The sequence below is a fragment of the Taeniopygia guttata genome, chromosome 1A (genome assembly GCF_048771995.1).
Source record: "Taeniopygia guttata chromosome 1A, bTaeGut7.mat, whole genome shotgun sequence".
NCBI lineage: Eukaryota > Metazoa > Chordata > Aves > Passeriformes > Estrildidae > Taeniopygia > Taeniopygia guttata.
The window spans coordinates 71,595,217-71,618,471 of record NC_133025.1 but is presented as its reverse complement, the minus strand read 5'-3'; the positions used below and the strand labels follow the sequence as shown (position 1 = coordinate 71,618,471).

The 23,255-nt window shown below is 42.9% G+C and overlaps 1 protein-coding gene across 1 annotated transcript in view; it reads right to left on the bottom strand.

Moving 5' to 3' along the window:
- Positions 1-7,877, bottom strand: part of DUSP16 (dual specificity phosphatase 16) — a 62,982-nt gene extending 55,105 nt beyond the window's left edge. The window contains exon 1 of the mRNA XM_030263675.4: positions 7,742-7,877. The gene's annotated coding sequence lies outside the window, so the exon portion shown is untranslated. The remainder of the gene's footprint in view (positions 1-7,741) is intronic.
- Positions 7,878-23,255: the final 15,378 nt, after the last annotated feature.

Genomic DNA, 23,255 nt, shown 5'->3' with positions numbered 1-23,255 from the left:
AATGCTGAAATACTTAAATCATCAACACAGTCTTACGTTTTTTTAAATTATTCATCATGCCATGAAAGCCATTTTTCTGTCAAAGTAGAAAGCCTCTTCAGAGGAAAGTGGGGAGGAAAATAAAATGGAAAAAAAGTGGGAAAACTACCATCAAACAGCTTGGCAACTTTTAAAAATTCCCAAAACAACTCCTCTCTCTAAGCCAGTATGTGCTAAGAGTGTCACTGTATCCCGCTTTTTTCTGTGCCAGCCACTAAGCAGCACATTCAAAGATAAAGTCCCAAAGCCTTCTGAAAGGCCAAGACCTGCACCTTTACTGTGAAGCAGTCCCCTCTTCCCCCCCACCCACCTCTCATACTGCATTCCCTCCCTATTGCTAACGCAAACAGTAGACAAAGTCAGTGACTGAAAAGAACATTCTGCCTATTTTAATGCTAAATCTTCAAGATCCTCACCATGACTGAATTAGAAAGATTAGATTAGCATTGGTTGAACCCTCAATATCATGTAAGTAAAAGACAAAAATTTAGTGTTAAACAGCAGCTGTATTTTCACTTAGCTATGCAGACATTTCATAGCCACTTTGCCGTACTGGCTTATGTCTGGGGGTTTGAATAAAAATAGCTAATGTGCTTGCTTGTTACACCATGAAATGAAGTGCACAAAGCAATTGCCAAGACTGGCTTTGCCCATGAAAGGTAATGGTCATTAATAGCTTGTATTTGCAGAAGGCTGTCAGAGGAGCAGCATGCCTGTGCTTCCCCCACAGCTTTCTACAGTTTAGCCACACATGAGGCAGCAGGGACAAACGCAACACACATTTCCTCATTTCACAACAGGTGATACCTGCAGGAGAATTGGCAAGTCATGCAAGCCTCAGTTGCAGAAAAAGATTCAAATCCTGTAAATTTGAGGGGGTGGAAAGATGTGTGTCTCTTCATGGAAACATGTTGGGAAAATGTGCAATGACAGTAATAGTTAATCAGTATTTCACCACTTTCTTTTGCTATCTGGATCAGTATCTTGGAGACTTGAACTTGTACTCCTGGGTTTTTTTCATCCCTATTTTTCTTGAAGGAAATGAATTTCTTTCAGTAATATTTAGACAGAAAACAGGCAACAAATGGACTACTCATACAATCATGTTTGGGCTGGATAGGCAAATTTTTCAGGCATCTTCAAATAGGTCTAGCTGGAAATCCCAGCAGACAGCAAAGTGAGGAAACAGTCTTTTTCACCTGGATGGAAACCACACATGGATCTGTATCTATGGTTATTAAAAGTGTGGCATTTTATCTCTAACATTAGGAATTATCTAACAAGCAGAAGAGAGAACTGAGAAGCTGACAGCATGCCCACACTGTATCAGCCATGAGAAGTCAGGGATTTTCAGCAGCTGGACAAGAAAAAAAGGACCAGGAAAATCAGACCTATTCAGCTGAAAAACCAAATGCAAGAAAAACCAAAACAACAAAAAAAGAGATTTTGAGAAACAAACAAGGCAACAGCAGATAGTACAATTATAAGCAGCTCTCTTAGCTTTATTAGACTTCATTGTAAGTCTCCTACTATTCAGGAGAACATGAAGTTTACTAGCTCTTATAAGGATGGTGCTCATCTGCCTTCAGCTGCCCCTGCCATCCTGAGACACAAGACTATGAACATACAGACCAGTTGCTGGAGATGACCCTTCTTCAGTAAGGCCTCCCAACACCCACTGTGTAAAAGCTGGAGAGCTTTTACGAAACTGAAATGATATGGGAGTACCCTGGGAGAAAAGGGAAGAAGGTTCAGGGTCCTCCTGCTAGGAGAAGAGACTTAACATCAATGCAGAACTCCAAGTACACTATGGAAAGAGAGTCTTTCACAGCCTCTCAGTTTGGAGCACAAAACCACAAGGTCTTCTGACAGGTGGAGGGAGTCCTCTTAAAGTGATGACACCATTTGCCTTCTGCTGATCTGGATTCAGTCTATTGCATATTTTGAAACTTATTAGAATGCAATAACATGTCAACCCAATGCACTAAGATTACTGCTGCAAGCTGCAATAGTTTCTCCTTGCTTAAAAATTGGCAAACATTTATGAATCTTTGTGGAAACCAATCTGAAGCTTATTCGGTTTGCTCCCCAGCTGTTCTTAGTAAGAGGCTTCTACCTAAATTCTCTTCATTTGGAAAGGCACTTCTGAGTATGGTGGCATTAGAAGAATGACAAGTAACACAAAGTTTCTTCCCTTTCCCTTCCAGTTTTCCAGAGTTCAAACAGACTCCCATAAAAGTCAGGGAGAGCAAAGCTGGAAGGCAAGAGAAAACACTGTGTCCCAAGCATGAATTTTCAAGTAGGGAGGTATGAAACCCCAACACCTCAGCACTTGTAACAAAACACCTGTGGGAACTCGATAGGTGATAGGTGCTATACCTATTCCAGGTAGCATTAATAGAATGAGAGGAAAGTAACCCTATGCCTGTTCTTCAGGTTATTTCAATCCAGGCAGGATGGCTGAGAGAAGCCCTGTGAAGCATAGCTCAGACTCTTTGCACGTGTTTAGAGGATGGGTGCATGTCCTGCTTGAGAGACTGCACAAACTTAGTGACATATGCACTGTGGAGAAAGGCATGCCCCCACAAGGACCATCTTGCACGTAAAAACCCAAGTTCTGGCACAGGATCTGAGTCTACAAAGTTTGGGATAAATGATTCTTACAGCTAGCAATCAAGAAGCAAAAACAAGATGCGGGCTATTAAAAGTGTGGCATTTATATCTCTAACACTATGAACTATTCAGCCTAAACAGAACTATAAAGCCTAAACATGCTTTACTAGGGGTTCAGTAGGAGCAAAATGCAGCACTGAATCAATTTGATCCAGAATAGCGTGGGAGGAGGGAGAGTTCCTTTCCTATTTTGAGAGCAACATCTATGCTACACATGCAGAGCCAAAGCCTTCTAATCCATCAGGCTGAATACATACTAGTTATTCAAACTCAAGAACGTGTGCATAAAAGGAATTTCATACAGTTAGTCCCTCCTGTCCTCCTCAGTTTATGCTTTCTGTAAAGTTCTCATTCCAGTGTTTCTACATTACACACTCAGACCCATCTTTTTGCCTCCCACATTGCCTTCAGTAATGTAAAAACATTAGACAAGTAGGCAGGGATATGTAAAGACAGTATCTGTACGACCACTGATCTATCATTTAGTCAACAGGCTCAATTCATAGACCATTTTAGTAAAGCAAAAATCAAGTGAAGCAGAATGAAAATGGATAATGCTATTTCAGTCTCAATATTAGAAAATATGTCAATTTTCTGCCAAACGTAATTGGAACTTCATATTATTTTAGCAGATTATCACTCTGACTAGTATGCAAAAAGATCTTATGGAGAAAAAAAATTATATTTATTCTCAACTAATGAAAGTTTCTGCACATCTCTTTTATACAAAAACAAACTTTTGTATCTTTATTTGCTAAACAAATGACAGAAGTTTATATCTTCAGCTTGAAAGCAAAGAAGAATGCAAATGTATGTGAGGAGGTCTAAGCAAGGAACTGATCCTAATTCATGAGGAACAGCATGAAAATTCATACAGCACAGGGAAAAATTCGTTCCAAAAATACATTTAGAGAGAAGCTGTGTAAGTCACTGGCAACATAAGTATCATATTGTAACCAGGAAAAAGAAGAGATAACTAAATTCCCCTCAAAGACGAACCTTGTTTCAGGAGTTCCTTTGATACCTTCCTGCTTGGGATGGTGAAAGCACAGAAAAGCAGCACCAAGGGAGCTTGAGAATGTTCCCACTGAATCCTGGCAGCCCCACTGGAAACCTCCCATCACTGAAACAACACTCTTTCCCCTCTTTCCTACCTTGCCCAATTATTAATTTTGGTGGGGTTTTTTTCAGCTGTTGGAGCATTTCATAGGGACACAACATGGAAGGCTGCCAGCCTTCCCAGAGCCAGCTCTGAGTAGGACACTCTTGGCTCAGCAGCAGACCACATAGTGCAGCAGAAGGAAACACAGGGCCTTGAACTCATGCCCATCTTGCTCTTGCCCTCCATACACACATCCTACATGCAGGTCTGCTCTGAGCCCTGAGCAAGTAATTCATTGGTGCCCAACACTGTCTCCACTGGAGACCATAGTACCTGCCAGCAGGTCCTACCCATGGGCAAACCAAAACCTGCTCAGGATAAAACTAGGCAAATCTAGAAGCTAAGATGTCAAACTTGACCATTAATATCTGCTTTTTGCTTCCTTCACGAGTTACAGGAACTTACAGAGTAACTATAACAGCGACTCGCTATTTGGAGCTGACAAGACAATACCAATGTGAAGATCAGACACGGTGGAGCAGAGAAGTGGTGATACAAGCTGCCCTGTTGCTATGCCTGTCCTCAGACAACAGGAATACTGCAGGAGCACAGGACATCCCAGCCTCTTCCCTTACTCCAGAGGCAGTTTGATCTCCATTGGCTTTAGTATTGGGGTGAAGATACTACTACAATAGTGATGAATTCCTGGGGATAAGGTCCCCCAAGTAACAACTACAAAGTAGCCTGAACTTAGTGTTCACTTCACCTTCTTGCAAATGACCCCCAGTCTTCAGTCAATTAATAGCTTTAGTCTAGAACAACATCCTGTCATATACCACTAGGCCAGCCATCGCCTGTGGCTTTTGATTTGTGCAGAAAGTAGAGGCCATGTATGCAACTGGCAGCCCTAAAGGATGATACACTACCCTTTGTTTATGAGGGGGATACAAATAAACCACAGAAACACTAGCAATACTCATCTGTACTTATCGGAGTATAAAATATTCTAGAGAAATCCTCCATGTTGCAACACTCATTCTGAAAACCATCTCTAAGGAATTGCAGGGAAAGTGAATGTACCATTTGACACATTAGGGACACGCTTTCTTCCCTATTACCAAGAAAACCAGCTTCCTGAAAATTCTTAAATAATGAAGGATTCAGCATGCATACAACCATGCTGAAATACAATACAACCATGCATAAAATACTGCAAGATTGCAAGAAGCATTTAGTAACTATCATAACAACAAATCCATACGGGCAGATTCAGTGGAGTCACAGACCAAACCCATGTTTCTTTCAAGGGTTGGAAAAAACATGGAAAATAAAAAGGAAGGGATGTGTCAATCCTTCCATACCTCATCATTTGACAGTACCTGCTCTATGCCATCTGGCTATTAAAGACTGTCAGCACTTGAAGAATATCCATGATGCTTTCCTGACTGCTTCTACAGGAAGGAAAAAGAAATAAAAGTCCTAGAAAATTCAGCCAATATACTACAAAGTGAAAGCTATCATCCTTCTGCCTCCTTTTTCTTCAGGGGAAAAAATACTTCAGCTCTACTTACTGTATTTCTTAGCAAAATTGCATTTTGAGAACTGAATATTGCTGAATCGGTGTGAGGATTATGGCATTGAACTTTAAAAACCCTGGTGATGGAGCAAAGCCCTCGCCCTGCACACACCTCTTACTGCCCAACGTGCTGGAGCAGAACTCACTTGAAGATAAATACAGGTAACAGAAATCAACACCTAACTTGTCTATATGACATTTCTTATGAAGGGCGGCCTTACAAAGAGAGCCTGAATGTAGCCCCTGGGAGCTTCGGAAGGCTTATGTGAATCTCTTATCTGACGGGCAGAGGAGCGACTGGCCCGTCCCACACCCAGTTGCCACTGTCTCCATATGACTTCACTGCGCCTGTGAGCAGCAGCACAGAGCTCCTTGGCAGAGTCATTTGCTAAGGAAGGTACACAGGCACAAGGCAGATACAACCACTGCTCCTCCCACGGGCTGAGGGCTGGCATCTCGCCGGGGTTGGCTTGGGAGACAGCTCCCAGCGAAATCCATTTAACACACTCCTGCACAGCTTCTGCCCATACCGTCCCCACGGTCAGGCCAAGCTAAAAGCAAACACTCCTGCCCAGCCAGCTGTCCTTGCTAGAAGAGGAGCATGCATTTTTACAGAAACCAAGATAACTGAGCCCGCTGTCTTCTACAGAAGTTTTTCTGGTGTGATTTTGTTCCATTACATCTGCTTGTGTAGCTAACAGGTATCTTCATACAACATGTTACATTTTTAAATGCTTGGTTTGTTTTTCTGGACCTTCCCATATGTATTAAACCAAAGCATTTTGAAGCTACCATCTGTAGCACAGGAACTGACAAATTCTCTGCTGTTTTTCTGTATTTGTTCATTCTAAAAGGGACTTTTAAATTGTCTGTTAGGATTTACTAAAGCACTATTGTATTAAACGAACACAAGTGGAACATACTACAACTCAGATATTTCTTATAGATTCCATCCTCAAAATATTAATGAGCATATTCAGTAAATGCAAGATTTACTTGTGAATATCCCTATTTTTTGTATCTTTTGTCATTAAACATGAAAGCTAAAAATACATGTACACCTCCCTGCTGCATACTTCGGTCCACATTCAAACAGAAACTCCCAGACAACCAACATAAACAACTGTGATGAGTGTTTCAATCTCCAATGAGCAGTGGGATGAACACTATAAAAAGAAATTAAGACTTACTATTTTTCCACCTCCTCTCAAAACACAAGAGTTAAACCAACCCCTGTTTGGTCACTTATGGCTTTGTAAACTCTGTATCTACCAAACCACACACTTCCAGGAATAGCATGAATGTCAGAGCAAGGATTACAAAATCATTCCTGGGTTTTGGTTGGGATTTTCTCTTTTAAAAACCCCAACAAACATCCCTGCAAAGAGAAACAGTTCAATCTGCTTTTATATGTCAAAACTACAACAGATCTATTTATTCTGCTTGGTATACACTGAATGTTTGAACAGAAAAATTAGTCATAGGTCAGACAATATAGCTTGCTATCACTACACCCTTCATTTGAAGGAAAACCAAAGAAATTTATTTTATATTTCAACCAGCTGAAATGATGGTAAATTCTCCTGGGTTCCCTTTTCTTAAAAAATAAAAATTAAAATCTTTTTTTTTTTTTTTTTAATTAAAAATCCCAGCTTCTCATCTGGCATGCAACCAAATGTTTTTTGGCCGCTGAAAAATCCTGCCATTGGTCAGGCTCGGCAATAGGCACATCCCATACACCTGGTGATGCGCGCTCAGCCCCGAATTCCGGGCCGGAGTCGGGGGACATAAGCCGGGAGCGGGGATCTGTCAGGCCGCTTCCCGGCGCCAGCCCCGGGCTGGGAGCTCAGGCGAGCGCGATGCCAGGTTAACAATTTGCCTCCCTCCTGGACGCCGCGGCAGCCCTCCATTTTGTCAGTCGCCTCAATTTAAACGCTTTCCAAGGCGAAGGCAGAACTTCAGCATTTCTTCGGGAGCCCTCCGGGGCTTTAAAGCATCCCTAAGCGTTTTGCGCAGCGCGCTCGGAGCCAGCGCTCCGGGCTCAGTTCAGCGGGGCGGCCGCGCACGCCGCGGCTCAGGGGCAGCGCCGAGCCCCCCGCGGGCAGCCCGCGGGCTCCTTCCCATCGCTTCTCCCGGCGGCGCCTCCTCCCGCCCCGCGCTCCGGCGGCGCCCGGCTTCCTCCCCGCACGGAAGAGGCAGGTGGATGTCGGGAGGAGGACAGGGAAGGGACGGGAGGCAGGAGCCGCCGCGGGCAGCAGGGTGCCGGCAGCACGTAGGGAGGGCAGCGCGGGGCGGCCGCCGGTGCCGTGCAGTGCCTGTGCCGTTCCCCTCCCTCCGGCCCCCGTTCTTACCACCTACGGAGGCGGCCGGAGCCCGCCCGGGCCGGGGTAGCGACCTGTCCACTGCGGGCGCTCTCCTCCGGAGGTGAGGGGGCGGCGGGGAAGGGCACGAGGGAGGAGGGAGGGAGGGAGGGCTCCCGCCGCCCGCCTCTCCTCACCTCCCTCCCCCTCCTCCCCGCCTAGCCCGGCCCGGCCCGGCCGGGCCCCCCCGCACCCCTCGCCTCCCTCCCGGCTTGGCTTCCCCGGTGCGGCCCTGGTCGGGGTCCCCCTGCGCTGCTCCGGCACTTACTGTGTCACCCCTGCCAGTCTGGCTTCCTGTCCCCTCGGCAAGGATAAAAGCGATTGCCCACCAGCCTCGCCGCTGCTGCCCGAAACAACTTTGTCTTCTTCCAGTCGCTGGGAAAGTGCCTCTTTTTCCTTCTTCTTCAATAAGGGGGGTGGGGGGGGGCGGTGGAACCCAACCAAAAAAAGGCCCTCCGAAAAACAACAACCAAGCCCCAGCAAATTAAAAAATTAGAAAATAAAAAATATATTTGTTTGTTTGTTGTTTTTTTTAAGGGTGGGAAGCGTGAAAGTGGGAGAGGAGCAGAAAAGGGAAATATTTGGGGCTTTGAAGCTCTCTTTTCTCTCACTTTCCCCAAGATGGCTTGAAAAAATTAAAAAGGGACAGTAATAAGGGGGACACACACAGAGAAAAGCCCGTGAGGACGGAAAAAGTTTGGGGGGTTGGGGTTTTTTGTGTGCGTGTTTGGTCTTTGTGTTTTGTTTTATTTTGGTTTTTAAGCCTTAGGATCCCAAAATGACAGAAGCGACTACAAACACTCGGGAAGAGCAGGCACAAGGAGAGGAACGAGCGAGAGAAAAAGAGTTTTGCTGGTCCGTAAACTTCAAGCTGCTGGGATGAGGTCATTGGTGTAAATATAAAGCGATGGCGTCATTTGAAACCAATCCCAGTGAATGAACTCAGCCGGAGGGTGAAGGTGGGGGGAGAGGGTGAAGGAGAAAGAGGAGGAGCAGCGAGAGAGGATCCCGGCGGCGGGAGGCGATGGCAGGGGCCGGATGGGGGGTGTTTCTCACTGTCCCGGGGCGGGCTGCTGCTGCCCCGCTGCTGCCGCGGCCTCCAGCGACAGCCGCCGCGCGGCCCCGGGAGGAGCGCGGCCGCGGAGCGATCCAGCCGAGCCGCCCCACGGCCCCACGGCCCTGCCCGGCCCTGCCCGGCCCTGCCCGGCCCTGCCCGGCCCTGCCCGGCCCTGCCCGGCCCTGCCCGGCCCTGCCCGGCCCTGCCCGGCCCTCGTCCCGCTCCGGCCTCTCCGCAGGGGCCCCCCGGCCCGCGGCCCCTTCCCCGAGCGGCCCGGGGCCCGCTGGGCATGTGGCGCCTCGCAGCGCCTCGGGCCCGCAGCCCTGTCCACTCGGCCATCCCTCTCCTCCCCGCACCAGCTGAGGGGGCATCCGTAAATACTGCCCTGGCCTTTCCTTTTACAGCGTGCTGTGCAGTGCGATGTAGAACCACCTGGGTGTGAAGGCGTCACATCCTCCTGTGGTAGTGCTACGGGATGACACAACCACGGAGTGTTCGAGGGAAGGGAAAGGAACTTAAAGTCATCCAGTTCCAACCCCTGTCACTGAGGTGGGCAGAGCACCCTGTGGGTCATGTGGAACACTGGGGGCCTTTGACCTTTAAATAACCTTAAATAAATTTAAAAATCTCAAGCCATACAGTGAAAATCTATGCAGATCCACACAAGTACATGTTATTTTTGCCTGACATTTATCTGTTATGGCTACTACCAATCCAAACTGGCAAAGTACATCCTTCAGGGGCTGCATGGGTCCTGCCTGTCATGCATCCCTCTTCCAGGCATGACAGAATCTTCCGCACTCCTCTTTCTTCCTTAGAAGCATCATTACTATGATGGCACATTACCTGCTGGACTGCAGGACATGCAGGACAGCTTGCACACCAGAATTCAACCTCCAGTCCATCACCTCTGACAGCTTTGAATCCCTGTGCCAGAAACCCTTGGAAGACAGCATGAGAAAGAGGGATTAACTGCATAGGTCCTTACGTTCTTGGTGGCTCTCTCTTCCAAAGTGCCATTGGAAAAGCACATAGCTGTCACTCACAGTAAAATGGTTTGGGTGTTTGGTGTTTCAGGAAGAAGGTAACTCAATACATTGTATGGGGGGTGAGGGGGCTCTGTCCTGTCAATATTGACCAAGAACCACCTTGATGATGCCCTCGTGCTAAGGAGTTGAGAGATGTCTCATAAGAACACTTTGTTGGCACTTGTACTGTACAGTCATGTCCTGTGTGGGGGAGTGCAGAGCATGCAGGCAAGAGAGAAGCCCAAGCTCCACAAAAGAGACAAAATATCAAAAGCAGTGAAGAAATTATGGTAAAGCAATTAACATTGGGATGTTCACTGTTTTGCACGTATCCTTTTCCAGTCGCTGAAAAGCAGTTTTGCCCTTCTGTCTCAATAAAGCAGTGGTCCCAAAGATGCCTTTCTCAAACCCCCAAAGTGCCCACAGCATTAAAAATCTGCACAATTAACTGCTGATTAATGGAGCTAGAAGTGACCCATTTTGACAAAGGGGATCAGAGAGGGTGCCAGAGAAACTGGAGGTGACAGCCAGTGCCCCAGCTCTTTCATTCCAGAAAATTGCAGGAACAAATAGCTCCAGCATGGTTATCCTCACAAAGAGAAATGGGGAGCAGTGGCGAGAGCTGCATAGTGAGGAGGAAAGACATTTGAATTCTCTCTTCCCTTTTCTCATCTCAACTCATTAACACCGTATGTAACAGGTTTGGGTTTTGTTTAAATTGTGGGACTGTGAAAAATCCTGACTGTAAAGCTGTAACAATAAGAAGTACTTGTGATTTTTTGAGAATATTTTTCTTTTTAGCTAAAAAAAAGATATATGCAGAAAAGTTTGTACTAGAACAGCAAATTAAAACTTTTTCAGTATAGAGTCAGGATTTTTATTTTCCTAATGTAATAAAAGATGTGACAAAACCAGTGGCATCACAATTAATTCCTGCACATTGAGATTATTACTAAGAATAACTTTTTTTTTCAGCCAGGCTTGAGGTAAAAGTCTGATCTGGGAGAACATTGCAGAGTGAAACTGGACAGATTCGTTGCTAACCTGAAGACACAAGGCAGGAGTCAGGAAGACTCAAACACAGCAGCATCAGACCTCGCTTCACTGAGAGTAGGAGCTGCATCTTTGCCTCCTGTTTGCAGTGGCCAAACTGTGAATGTGTTGGCAGCTGACATCCCTCAGCTGGCCATGGCCACTTCTGTAGGAGCAGAAACTCCTTTGCATGTTAAAGTCTTAACATCACTTAACTCTTTTTTCCCCCTCTGAGAGCCTTTCATTCCTCTCTACCACTTGTGCAGCAAGCTCCTGGAAATGATCTGAACTGCAGGTGTGAACCAGGAGTGTCAGACCTTGATTTGGCAACCACCTGAACCATCTGGGAGAGAGAGTGCCTGGCTTTGCTGGGGTCCCTGGCTGCTGACCTCTCGTTCCCAAGTTTTTAAAGTCTGTCAAGTCTGAAATATATTTTGCTACACTTCTGGTGATGGAATTTTTGGCCTAAGTTCACTGTTTGTTTTTGAGAAAATGGTACTGAAAGAGTTAACATTAACATTCCTGATTGTGCCTCCTTATGAGGCTTATGAGATAAGAAGATCAGAAGTGTCTATATGGGGTAAAACAAGGGCAAAAGATATTGTGGTGGCTATCCAACCAGCTATGCCACAGCCCTTGAACTTTGACACTCCCCCCTGTCCTACCTGTTCAAGCCTCACTTCTGGCAGGAGTGGCTGCAAGTGTGTCACCCCTCACTGCTCCTGTTCTTGGGGACCAGGGAGAGGAAATAGCTGGCTACTTTCAAGAGAAGGTCATGCACCTTGTTTACAAAGGTTTCTCTTTCTTTATTACTAAAAGCTAGTGCAGCTTTTTGTTCCTTTTCCAGCTAATGGATTTTGTGGCACTTCATTTGGTTAATCAGTTAGCAGTGATTAAACAGGAGAAAGATAAATGACAGCCTGAGTAACGTCATCATGGTTTCTATGTTGTAGAAAGGAGTGGTTTGCCAGGGAAACATCTTGTGAAATAAGTGAGAACTGAACTATAAGCAGAGAATTTTACCATGCTTTAAAATCCCCTTGTGGGTGCTCACTCCCTCCATAGGCTGAAATGGAGTTGAAGAAGTTACCATTCCCAGACAGTCACCATCGTGGCTGTCTTCTGCCAAAGACTACCATCTTCCCTCCCTACCTGCAAGCTGCTCACTCAATCCCTCCCAAATTAGCTGCTCACTCAATCCTTCCCAAAGTCAACCATAGCAGCTTAAGCAGTTTAAATAGTAGAAGTCAGCTGCACTGGTTTGTTTTGGCTGAAATGGATTAAGGGAAACCCAAGTCACCAGATGGAAGTGAGGCGAAGACTTTTTCATGGACAGCTTCAGGGGAGGTTGGGCCTAATCTGCTTTCACAGCAGACTTCTGTACCAGACAACTGCTACCGACTGTTCTTCAGGGTATTTAAAAGTAGAATCCTTGCCGAGATACTCCTGTTGAAACATTTGTAGCATTTTTAGATACCGCTTCCTTTGTTGGCATGGAGAGCAGGGTACTGCAGTCAGAGCAGCACAGGTTTGTGGGAGCATAGCAATGGGAACATGAGGATTTGGAAACCAGTAGCTATAGAAGGACTGAGCTATGTAGGACTGAGGGTGGTAAAAGAGCAGAAGAAAGAAGTTTGTGGCTGTAGATCAGTGGGAGATCTCAGAGCTCAGCCCAGAGAGGAGGGATTTGAGCAGCATGGGAAATGCAGGCATCAGAGATGTGGGGTGGCGAGTAGCAATGCTCAGGAGCAAACAATGATTCTTCTCTTTCATGTGTGCATCAGACCTTGGAAGTTCCATCCCTCTGGAAAATGGTTGAATGAGAATAGCCTCACTAGTCTGTCACTGCAGGTAGTTTTCATAGCTCTACTTCCCTGTAGCTTCTCCAAGATTCACGGCCCACCCAACAACCTGGGGGTGGTAGGCAAGTGGAACGGTCTAGGTTTGATGCAGATATGGGGTTTGGGCTGGAATACAAGACAAGACGATGCAATACTTATTCTCTGTAAGAAAACAGTGGGTGATTTGAAGCAATGAAAGAGAAAAGAAGAGTAACAGGAACTGGAGCAGAAGAAAGTACAGAGAAAAAAGGAAGGAGACAAACAGCTGTTTGCTTCCCTGTAACTTCTTATTTAATAAACACTGTATCTATTACTCAATAGAAATGTACATTATTCCTATCTCTTTTTCTAAGTCTTTTGTGGGACAGATGAGCATCATGAAACCATGTTTTATGGATGTAAGATTGAGTTACTGAGATGAAGTATTTCTTCCAAGGTAGTATAGCAAGATGGTTACAGATCAGAGAAATGAACCAAATTATCTTAAGTTCTAAATGTAACCACTAATTCATCCTTTTCCCTCTCCTCTCCTGTATCTCAGAAAATAAACAGTAATTTTGCTTTACTTACCTGCACAGGCAGTTATTAAAATTAAGCACTTGCACAAAAGCTTGTTGGTTAGCTTGCAGTTAAGGACACGGACACACACAAAGGCTATAGGTGAGATATATAACATAAGACAATGTGAAAAGACAAAAGAAGAAGAAACATCAATTTCTGATTCTAGGGATGGCCTTTATCAAGCTTAGGGGGTTTTGATAAAATTCTAGTCATCTTAGAAAAAGAAGTTACTATTTTGATGGCCAAGCCACTTCTCTATGAAATGGCAAGATGAAGTTTCAAGGAGGCATTTGAAATTTGAGATCATAATAAATATTATTTACAGAAAAGGAGCATAATAACATGTTGTCATCAGGAAACAAAATAATGAAATACTGTTCTCAAAAGCCAGCAAGTTCAGACAAATCTACAGCAACTGAAAAACCTAACTAGTAGCATTTCTCACTTTCTAATATACCGAAAGACAGAATATCTAAATAAAAATCCCCAAAAAAGCTGATACATTAAAAAAAAATCACAAACACATTCCAGAAATTAAGAATTAGTTGTCACAATAAACACCCACCTCACACTTTGCTCTTACTCACTGTTAGTCACTTGTCTGTAGGCTGGTACACTTCTATTGAAATGAACTGCTAATGGGCTGTAAGCACAGATGGTGTAAATCATCATTGCTCAACTCACACTTTAGCTGCTATGCTAATTTATACTATCGGGAGAATGGCTTTGTGCCGTTCATGTTTTGTTTGTGGCCAATGATGAATCATAAGTAAAATGTATTTGTGTTTATTATGAGGGCAGGATAAAATGTATGAGGTCTTTGACAATTCATAGCGTCTTTTTAACTGCTTGAGTACTTAAATTATGTGGGATATAGTAATTACCGGCCTTAAATAAATTTTAGACTTCCTGTTTTTCTAGTAATAACTAGATATTATAAAAAAGTACAGCATTCATAAAATACTTTAAAGTTGTGATATGTGAAATGTCATCTGGCTCAATATAAACCATTAAGTACAAAGTTACTGTCTTGACAGCATGAGTGAGCTCACAGTCAAGAAAATAGTTTAAAAGTCTCAATGCAGAAAGAGAATGTATAACCTGTGGTAATGAAGACCAGTTTATTTATGTTTATTTATTTTAAAATACTTTCTTTTCAACATATGTACACAGGAAAGGAAATTTTCAGACAGTTTTAGTGTCTTCAGCATTTCTCATAATCCATTTTGCTGTTTCTGCCACCTTTTATAATCTCCTGACACTTACAGGCATCCTAAACATTGTGGATTTGATAGACTGCTGTTTATTTATTCTGAAGTACAGTTTGGATGTTACAGTACTATGCCAGTGAAACTCCATTGTTTTTCAAATGGATTGTGAAAGAGATTTAAATTCTGTGGGGTCATTAAAATGTACTTAATCGATAAAAAAAAAGCCTAATATGAAAATGGGAAAGACAAACAAACCCATACTGGACATGAAAAATAAACTTGAGTTCTAAAAGGGAAAAGAAAACAAAGTTAATTACTATTTGTTGTTGCTGTGGGAAAGAAGGGCATGAGCATGACAGTGACCTGCATTTATAAGCTCTCATTCATATAAACTTTTAAGTGGATAACACCCAGAACATCAATGTTTTGACCTAACAGTAATAACATTTTTAGGATAAGAAAAGACTGTTAGCTCTGAACAGAGTCTTATTTTGTTGAATGCACCAGTCAGAAAATTGTCAGTCTGAGATTAGCTCAATTGTCAACAACAGAGAGCAGAGTTTATTGAGAAAGACGGGTGAAAATATCAGGTTACAGAGAAAAGGAGCATGCGAAAATTTCAGAGTGGGTCTTTTTTTTTTTTTTTTTTTTTTCTTTTTTTTCTTTTTTTTTCTAAGATGCAAGAGGGAGGTGAGGTGACGGACTGCTGGTTTATTTCTATATTACCTCCTTGACTACCCTTCCATGGTCAGGAGCAAGCTGGCTTCTGTGTGTTAGGTATGGGTAGAAGTCTTCTAGCTCTGCAGAGGGGTTGAAAATCTTGCAAGAGCATATCTGCTTTAAAGCAGTTTGCCATTTGTTCTCCTTGTAGCCAGGGAGGAATCACGATTGTATTAAAAATGTTTAAAATTACGGTTTATATTCAGCCTGCAAAAAGAAGGGGAGAAGATCAATGAAGGTGAAGCACAGGGCTGCAAATATGTTTTATTTTCTTTGTGAAGGTCTGCCTCAGACTTCTCATGACTTATTTGAAGCTGCTTGTGCTTACCTCAGATATAAATTTGGCTTGTTGACTCTCCAGTCACTAAAAATTGTTTCATGCCATTGATCAAATGATAATGAGTTCCAGATAAAGTTATGCTGAAGAATGTGCCTCTTCATGACCATTTAAAATCTGAATGGAATATTACAAAATCAAATGGGGCAGAAGGTTTTTTAAGAGGGGGAATTTTAAGTAGAGGATGTGACTTTCCAAGACTTTTTTTCTCAGCAGCTATGAAAGCTCAGAACTTCCTAGACAGGAGCATAGGAGGACACAGTCTTTTGTGAGCCAGTCAGTGGAGACATTTGTGGGAAAATGGTGGATGCAATTTGAGTTCCAGAATATAAAAGGAAAAAGAAGGCCCTGTTAGAAGAGCCTGTCTAATTACCAAGTTGCAGAAATTATATGTTTATTAATCTGTTATTTTGTAATAGGACAGACAATTAAATTATGTCAGCCACAGTTTAAGAAAAATGGCTGTTATAACTGATTATTCATTTAAAATACCTTCTTACCACCTAATGCCAGCAGGAGAGCAGGCTGCAGTTGTACTAATGCTGAAAGCTGAAAAATGAGCATGGTCACCCTTTGGTTAACAGCCTGTGAACAAAGGCTTCAGCCATGGGAGAGGAGATGGCAAAATAGGAACAAGGTTGCCCAGCAAGTGGTAGGGAAAGAGTGAACCAACATCTGTCAGTGGCATGGGTGTACAGAGCTTGGGAAGGTGCAGGCAGGTGCTTTGTCTAAGCCCATCTATCAGGTGATATCCTACCTCAGTTTCCTGCCCTCAGCTTCTTACTGTGTGGTCCTAACACTTCCCTTGCTGTGGATCTGGAACTGTTATAATGCAACAGAGCCAGTCTTTCTTGCCAATCCAGCAGAAATAGAGCAAGTTATTCTTTTTGTCATTCATTCACTTGAGATTTGTTGTCAATAGAGAAAAGCGGTTTAGAATGAGAATGGTCAAACATTGCAACAGGTGCCTAGAGAGGTTTCCGCCTCCTTGGAGATAGTGCTGGAATGGTCAGGGTCCTGAGCCACCTGATCTGACTTTGGAGCTGGACTGAATATTAGGTTGGCTCTGCTGGGAACAGGGCATTAGACCAGCTGACTTCCAGACGTCCCTTCCAACCTGATTTGTTACATGGAGTAGTCATGATTCATGTATATTTTATTATTTTACACTGAGAAATCTCAGTACATCAGTATACCTGTTGCTACCGTGCTGGCGCGGTGGGGGAAGGGCTTTGGAAGGGCTTTGGGAATGGGAAACTGAGAAAAGATTCATTTCTGTATTTCCCCAAGTTTCGAGAAAGTTTCGCTTTAGCATTTTTCCGTAACCCCCCTTCTCCCCACCCCTGAGCGATTCCCACTGGACTTGACCCATGGGGTGATCGTGATGTGCCTGGGCTGGACACTGTCTCTATTGTTTGGACCTTATCTCTTAATTTTTCTGTATAAAAACTGTATCTGGGCAACTGCCCAGGGTCGTTTGTCCCTGTGATGTTCAGGCAATACAATCTCTCTGGACTGCACACAATTGACCTTTCTTGGTCTCTTTATCCCGAATCCTTGTGGCGACTGCGGCACGCCGCTGCTCAGGCCGCACCAACCCCGCTGCTGCCTGGTGAGCCCAGTGCAGCGGGACCACGGCAAACCCCGGTCCCCTGAGGGGACAGCCAGCCTGAGGGGTCCCGGGGGGCCGGGCAGGGACGGGGGACAGCCGCAAGTGGCCCCCAAAAGCCGCATGTACCTGGCTGAAGCTTTATCTGTCAAACATTGGGATAGCCCTATCACTATTATGAAATTTCAGTGTATGAATTTCTATGTTTAGATTGTTATGAACAAAGGGATTTCAAGAGGAAGTCAGTTCTTTTCAAATATAGATACTGTAAGGTTAATCCTATAATTGCTAAACCAAATATTCTAAAGTCAGGTTATTGAAGATGAATTTATACTGTAAAAATTACTAAAGTAACATGTACACAATTAAAGTTTACAAGCAAGCTTAACTTTATGTTAAAGAGACTGCAATAATAGTTCAATAATACACAATGTATTTTAACTGATTGATCTCAGTGGGTGTTAAAAACATTCAGATCCTATCTCTGCTTTGGCTCTCTGAGGCATACCTGTGATGCAGTAAGGCTTGTGGATTTTATAGGACAGATAAAATCCACAAGTTGTTGTGGATCCACAAGTTGTGGAAATCCAGTTGTTGTTGTACTTAGCAATTGGATATTTTTATGGTAGAAAATCACATTTACATCTTTAGGGAAGCCTTTTTACCTTGGTAAAGGTGTGAAAAAAGCCTGGGACTAAAATGAGTCAAGGCCATATATATGCAATTTAAGGAACGAAGGTATAAAATCCTTCAACAACAACAATACTACCAAAATCCCTAGTAACAAATGGAAGAGCAAATATATATTCAAAAAATCCCAGAGTCTTATTCTGAATTACATACCTCACTCTCCATAGCTATTCATAAGTTGGCAGTGTAGCTGCACAGGGTATATTTATTTCCAGTTAAATGTTTCTCAACATTTCTAGAGTGGTGCAGAAGGGCTGTATTGTATTAGTTTCTTCTCTGTTGTGCAGCCAGCTTGTGACATGTATAAGCCAAAACATACACAGACTAAGAAACAAAGCCATCTGGATTGTTTATTGATTATTTGTTATGCCAAGGAGCTTTATAATTTTTAAATATTTTTTAACTTTAATAATTTTTTTCATTTATTTATACAGACTGCCAGCACTACAGATTCAGGGACATCTGTCTTTTCTGCAATCCATAAGGCACCTGGTTTTTTTCAGTAGTTTACACAGGTATGCTCAAAAGGTTTGAGACTCTTGTCTTTCAATCAGACTTTTCAGCAAGTATGTGCTTCCTAATGGCACTTCAATGTATTTTGATGGGAACACAGCTATAGAATCCACATTGTGTTCAGAGAGGAGGACAAACCATCCTGTAAATTGTCTGGCACCAGGGACTTGGACCTGAGAGGTGCTGAACAGATCACGTATGTATTGCCCCACAGTGCCCACCAAATATATGTGTTGCAGATAAATTTGCCTCAGGGTACTTGCCTGCAAAGATTGTGTCTACACAGTGAAAATCTGTACCACACTGGTAGTGAATGCAACCTGTCTGGCACTACGTGGTCTTTGCTGAGAGTTTTTTTCTATATTTGCAGTGAGTTGTTCCAGGAATGGACACAGCAGGACCTTTCTGGGCTTCCCTGTGATTTCCTGTCTCACAGGATGCCCTGTGACACATCCATTAAAAGCAGTAGTCTGCTGCCAAAACTGATGAAAGATCAGGAATTGAGACAGATGGGACCTCCAGTGTAACTCACAAATTCCAGTTTCATTCTTTGAATTGATGTGTAGGACATGAATCACCAACCTAAGTTGTGAATAAACCATTCTTTCTTGAAACTAGGAATTAAAAAATAATTTGTTTTGTTTTGACTTCATTTTGAAAATCCCAGTTGTCTCGAAAATATGCTGGGTCTAATAACTGGTTTAGAGCAACTTAAGATCTCATTTTTCAGGTGTGGATCTGTACCACCTCACAGCTTCTATACTCAGTTAAAAATTATGTCTAAGTGGGAATCAAACGCTGGCGCCAGAAGGCAGGCAATTGCGTCTTGGTGTTATTTTACATTTGTGAGTCCCTCTTTTGCCTGGCCAAAGCATGTGTGGAAGAGCAGATTCTGCCCATAAAGCTCCTAATGTACTCTTTCAGTACACAATATAATACAAAGAGACATAATAATTCAGTTTATTCTGGATGATTGATTATTTGGGACATTGCTGATATACCCAGTGTATGACATTTCCTATTACTTGTTCATATAATTTGAGAGTTAAAGGATATAAATACTTAGGAATTTCTCAGCAGTTGGGTTGCCACCTGTCTACTGAACACATTAAAGGGGGAAAAGGGTGAGTTGTATTCAATTTATGAATGCTCTAGCTATCTGAGTGACTCTGAATAACATTTCTGACACTGTCAAGGGAAAATTTTCCATAGCAGTCTCAATATAGATTCAGTGATAAGGTCTTTCCCCGAAACAGCTAGACATTTAAAGGATGTTAACAAAGGTAGAGGTAGTGGGAGGGGAGTGGTGGCACTGAAGGAAATTTACAGTGCTCTGAAGCTGATGCTTCTTTCTATAAGACAAGTCACAAAAGAGCTAAGGCCTCTATATATGCAATCAAACTGAACATTTAGCAAACAGCTGTCAATCTCTGTATAAATTCCTCACTTCCTTGGTTGATGTTTATACCTGGCATTGGAACAGTGAGTTAATAAAAAGCTCATTTGTGTGAAGAACTGGAGATGGTAAAAACCAATAAGTATCTGTAACAAACACCCATGCAAATCCCCCACCTGCATTTCTTTTTGTGAAACACCTGTTGGACTGATTGCAAAGCTATTCTGTAGCATGACATCATTCAGTTCTATGAAATGACTACCAGAGGGTCTGCTCACAGCATCTATAATTAGCTCCTTACCTCTAAGTTTCAGTGATTTGAGCAGCACATTGATGTAAATGTTTTAAATCAGCTCCTGGAAATGCCTTTGAAACCAAGCAGGACCTAACATGGGCATTAGCACTACATATGTATGTCAGGCTTTCTCCTGCAGTTTAACCTGGGCCTTACAATTGTGGAAAATACCTGGAGAAAACCCCTGAGTGTTCTATCTGTAAACACATAGCTGTGAATCTCAAGGGATTCTGGAGAGGATGAAAGCTCTGCTTGCTCCGCTTGCTCCGCTTACTACCCCTGAATTGCCTCATAGCATCATTTAGCACTTTTGTAGAGATATGCCCCAGTGGGTAAAAGCCAGCAATGGTCTCTCATGGGCAGGGGGAGCCATTAGGAATTGGTAAAGATTTAATGTCCATTACTCCTGTGTCTGACAGCAGAACTGCTGGAGACAGTGCAGGAAGGGGGCTTCTGCTGCACTGAAGCACTGCAGAACCACCCTGACCAGGAGTGGTTTGTGTTATAAATGAAAATTTGTCCAGCCAAATTTAAAATGAAAAAATAAAATATTTATTTGCAATCAAATTCTATCTAGCCAGCCACAAGGAAAGAACAGTGCCGAGCCCGGGGTCGGCCCTGGGTGTGCAACAAAGAGGTCAGCCTCAGCAGAGGTTTTCCTCCATGCCCACACACTTCCATCCTGGCACAAGTGGTTTTTTATAGGGAAAATTCCGCCTGAGGCTAAGATTTTGGCAGTCAGTCTTTTCTTCCATTCAAAGTCCATAGGTTAATAAGATTTTGTTTTTTGGTGATGAAGAAGAACAATTCAGTGTCAGGAGTTGGTGAATCCCTTGATGAAATTTATGGGAACTCTGCATTCACATGTATCTGTCCGAAGATTTCCATGATACCCATCTTGGGTCGTTCAGGCGATGATCAGCGCCTGGGGTCCCCAGCTCTCTCCAAAGGAAGGGAAAAGTTGGTGGATTTTTTTTTCAGGGGATATTGGTGGGAATGCTGGAATACGTCGGGAACATTTTGGGAGCCATGAAGAAGGGAGCTGACAAGGGGTAACAGTGCTTTTTTTCAGTGTATTTCTGAAATGACACACTTTTATTTCCCCTGCATGGGTATGGATGGGTGAGGCAGGCAGCCTGTCACCTCCCAGGTACCTGCTGCGTATTTTCCCTATTGCAGTGAAATTCCCTGTGAATTAGTGTGTGTTATCCAGCTGTGTATCCTTCACTTACACTTACTACAAATTAATGCAACACTTTTTACGGTGCAGATTTGATCCTGTAACTCCTGTTCATGTGAGCAGTCTCGTTAAATACAAACCTCATTAAACACAAATACAAGGTTCATGGGCAGCTACAGCAACACAGAAATTCCAATACACTCAAACACAGTTGCAAGCCAGAAGTTAGCAGGTATGATGCCGAGTTAAGATGGAGTAAGCAGTGCAGACCAGAGCAAAGTGCTGTATGTGATGCCCCAACCCTTCATATAAGGGACAATGGCATTTCTAACAGTAGTCAAGGTCATAATGGAAGTTCTCTGACCCAGATACAGTGCAGAGATCTAGCTTGCCATACAAGTCCTTCAGTTTTAACTCAGGCTGTGCAGAAACCTTGTTTATGCCCTTGGACAAGAAAACAGTATCAGACTTAGATTAGTAAATGTTTTGAATGTGAGCACAGCCCATGCCACAGAATCTGGTGCTAGACAAAAGTGCTTAAAATTATTTTCTGGCTTCTGGAAAACAACCATAAATGCTGTTCCCAGAAAAGCCAGCTACTGATAGCAGTTTTGACTGGTTCTAGTAGGCATGCATATGCAGACATATTTGTTTGCGTAGGCCAAAGGGGAGTAGCAAGTTGCAAAATATTTTAAGAACCAAAAAAAAAAAAAGAGACACTGAGCTGAAGTGGATTTTAAACGTCTTGAGAATAAACAATATGCCTTTTTAGTAAACCAGTTGTGCATAGAAATCAATGTACATAATTAAAAGACTAATCCTGCTGTAAGTTCACCTCAAGTATTTAATGAATTTCACATGATCCACCCACTTTTTCTGTACCTCTGCAATTACCATATCAGCAGCAATAATTCACTGTTGTTCAAGTGCCAGATACAACATGGCTCTCACATTCCTGAACGTGGCATATTATGCTGTTCTGTTTGTTTGTTGTTTCAGAACAAGGTTAAATTTTACTCACTTGCATACCTCACTGAAATTCCACCCACTCTTTGTCATCTTCTTAATCAGTGATTTGTTTGTCTTGATCCATGGCTCTCACTTTCTTATATTTAGTTTAAATTGTGTATGAAATCCATGTTAATCAAATGACTTTTTGAACCATCTCTAGTTTTCCCCTCTGATCATATTTGGAACTACCAGTCATATGTGTGAAGCGTAGGATCATCTAACTTTTTCTCCCTTCCACAATATGGAAAATATGAAGTAGCTCCTTTCCAACTGCAGTATAAACATTTTCATGCAATATTTTAAATTACAGATACTCTTCAGCAATATAAACGTGTCATGAGCACTGTCTCAAGATTGTGCTTATGTGCAAAAGTTAGTCTGGCTAGATAAAGCAGTACCTTTTCTGCCTGTGTGTATGCACAGGACAAGAGCTGATTATTCCAAATTATCTTATTTCAAGTCCATTTTATTTGAGAAGTACATTTGCAATAGCTAAGCATGAAGAACTCCCCTTGTAGATGTAACTTCACATATTTGCAACTACAGAAGGTGCTCATCTTGCCACAAAGTAGAATTTTGGAAATACGAGAGTAACCCCCTTATCAACTTTTAATTATACAGTGTATAGGACGTAGTTGCAGATCAGGCTTCCAATGTGCTGTGCTTTGTTCAAACACTGATTAGGTTTTAAAAACCAACTTTCAAAGAACATTTGTTTTAAACAGAATTTCTTTTAACCATACCGATGAGGTCATCAATCACTGTACTTGTGAGCATGTGCTGTTCATGTGTTTACCAGGTCTTCCAAGTCTTTAGAATATATAGCTGATTTCTCTAATGTAAGAAAAAATACCAACAAACCAACAACAAACTGGTATACTTTTATCCTAGTTATATAAACAACAGTAAGATATTAGGTAAACAAACTTTTCTTGGATCACTCCTAGGTGACAAATGCTTTAAGGGGTGGGTTTAAGTGACAAGTTAAAGGTGTTCTCTCAGTGTGAACAGAGTCTACAAATTG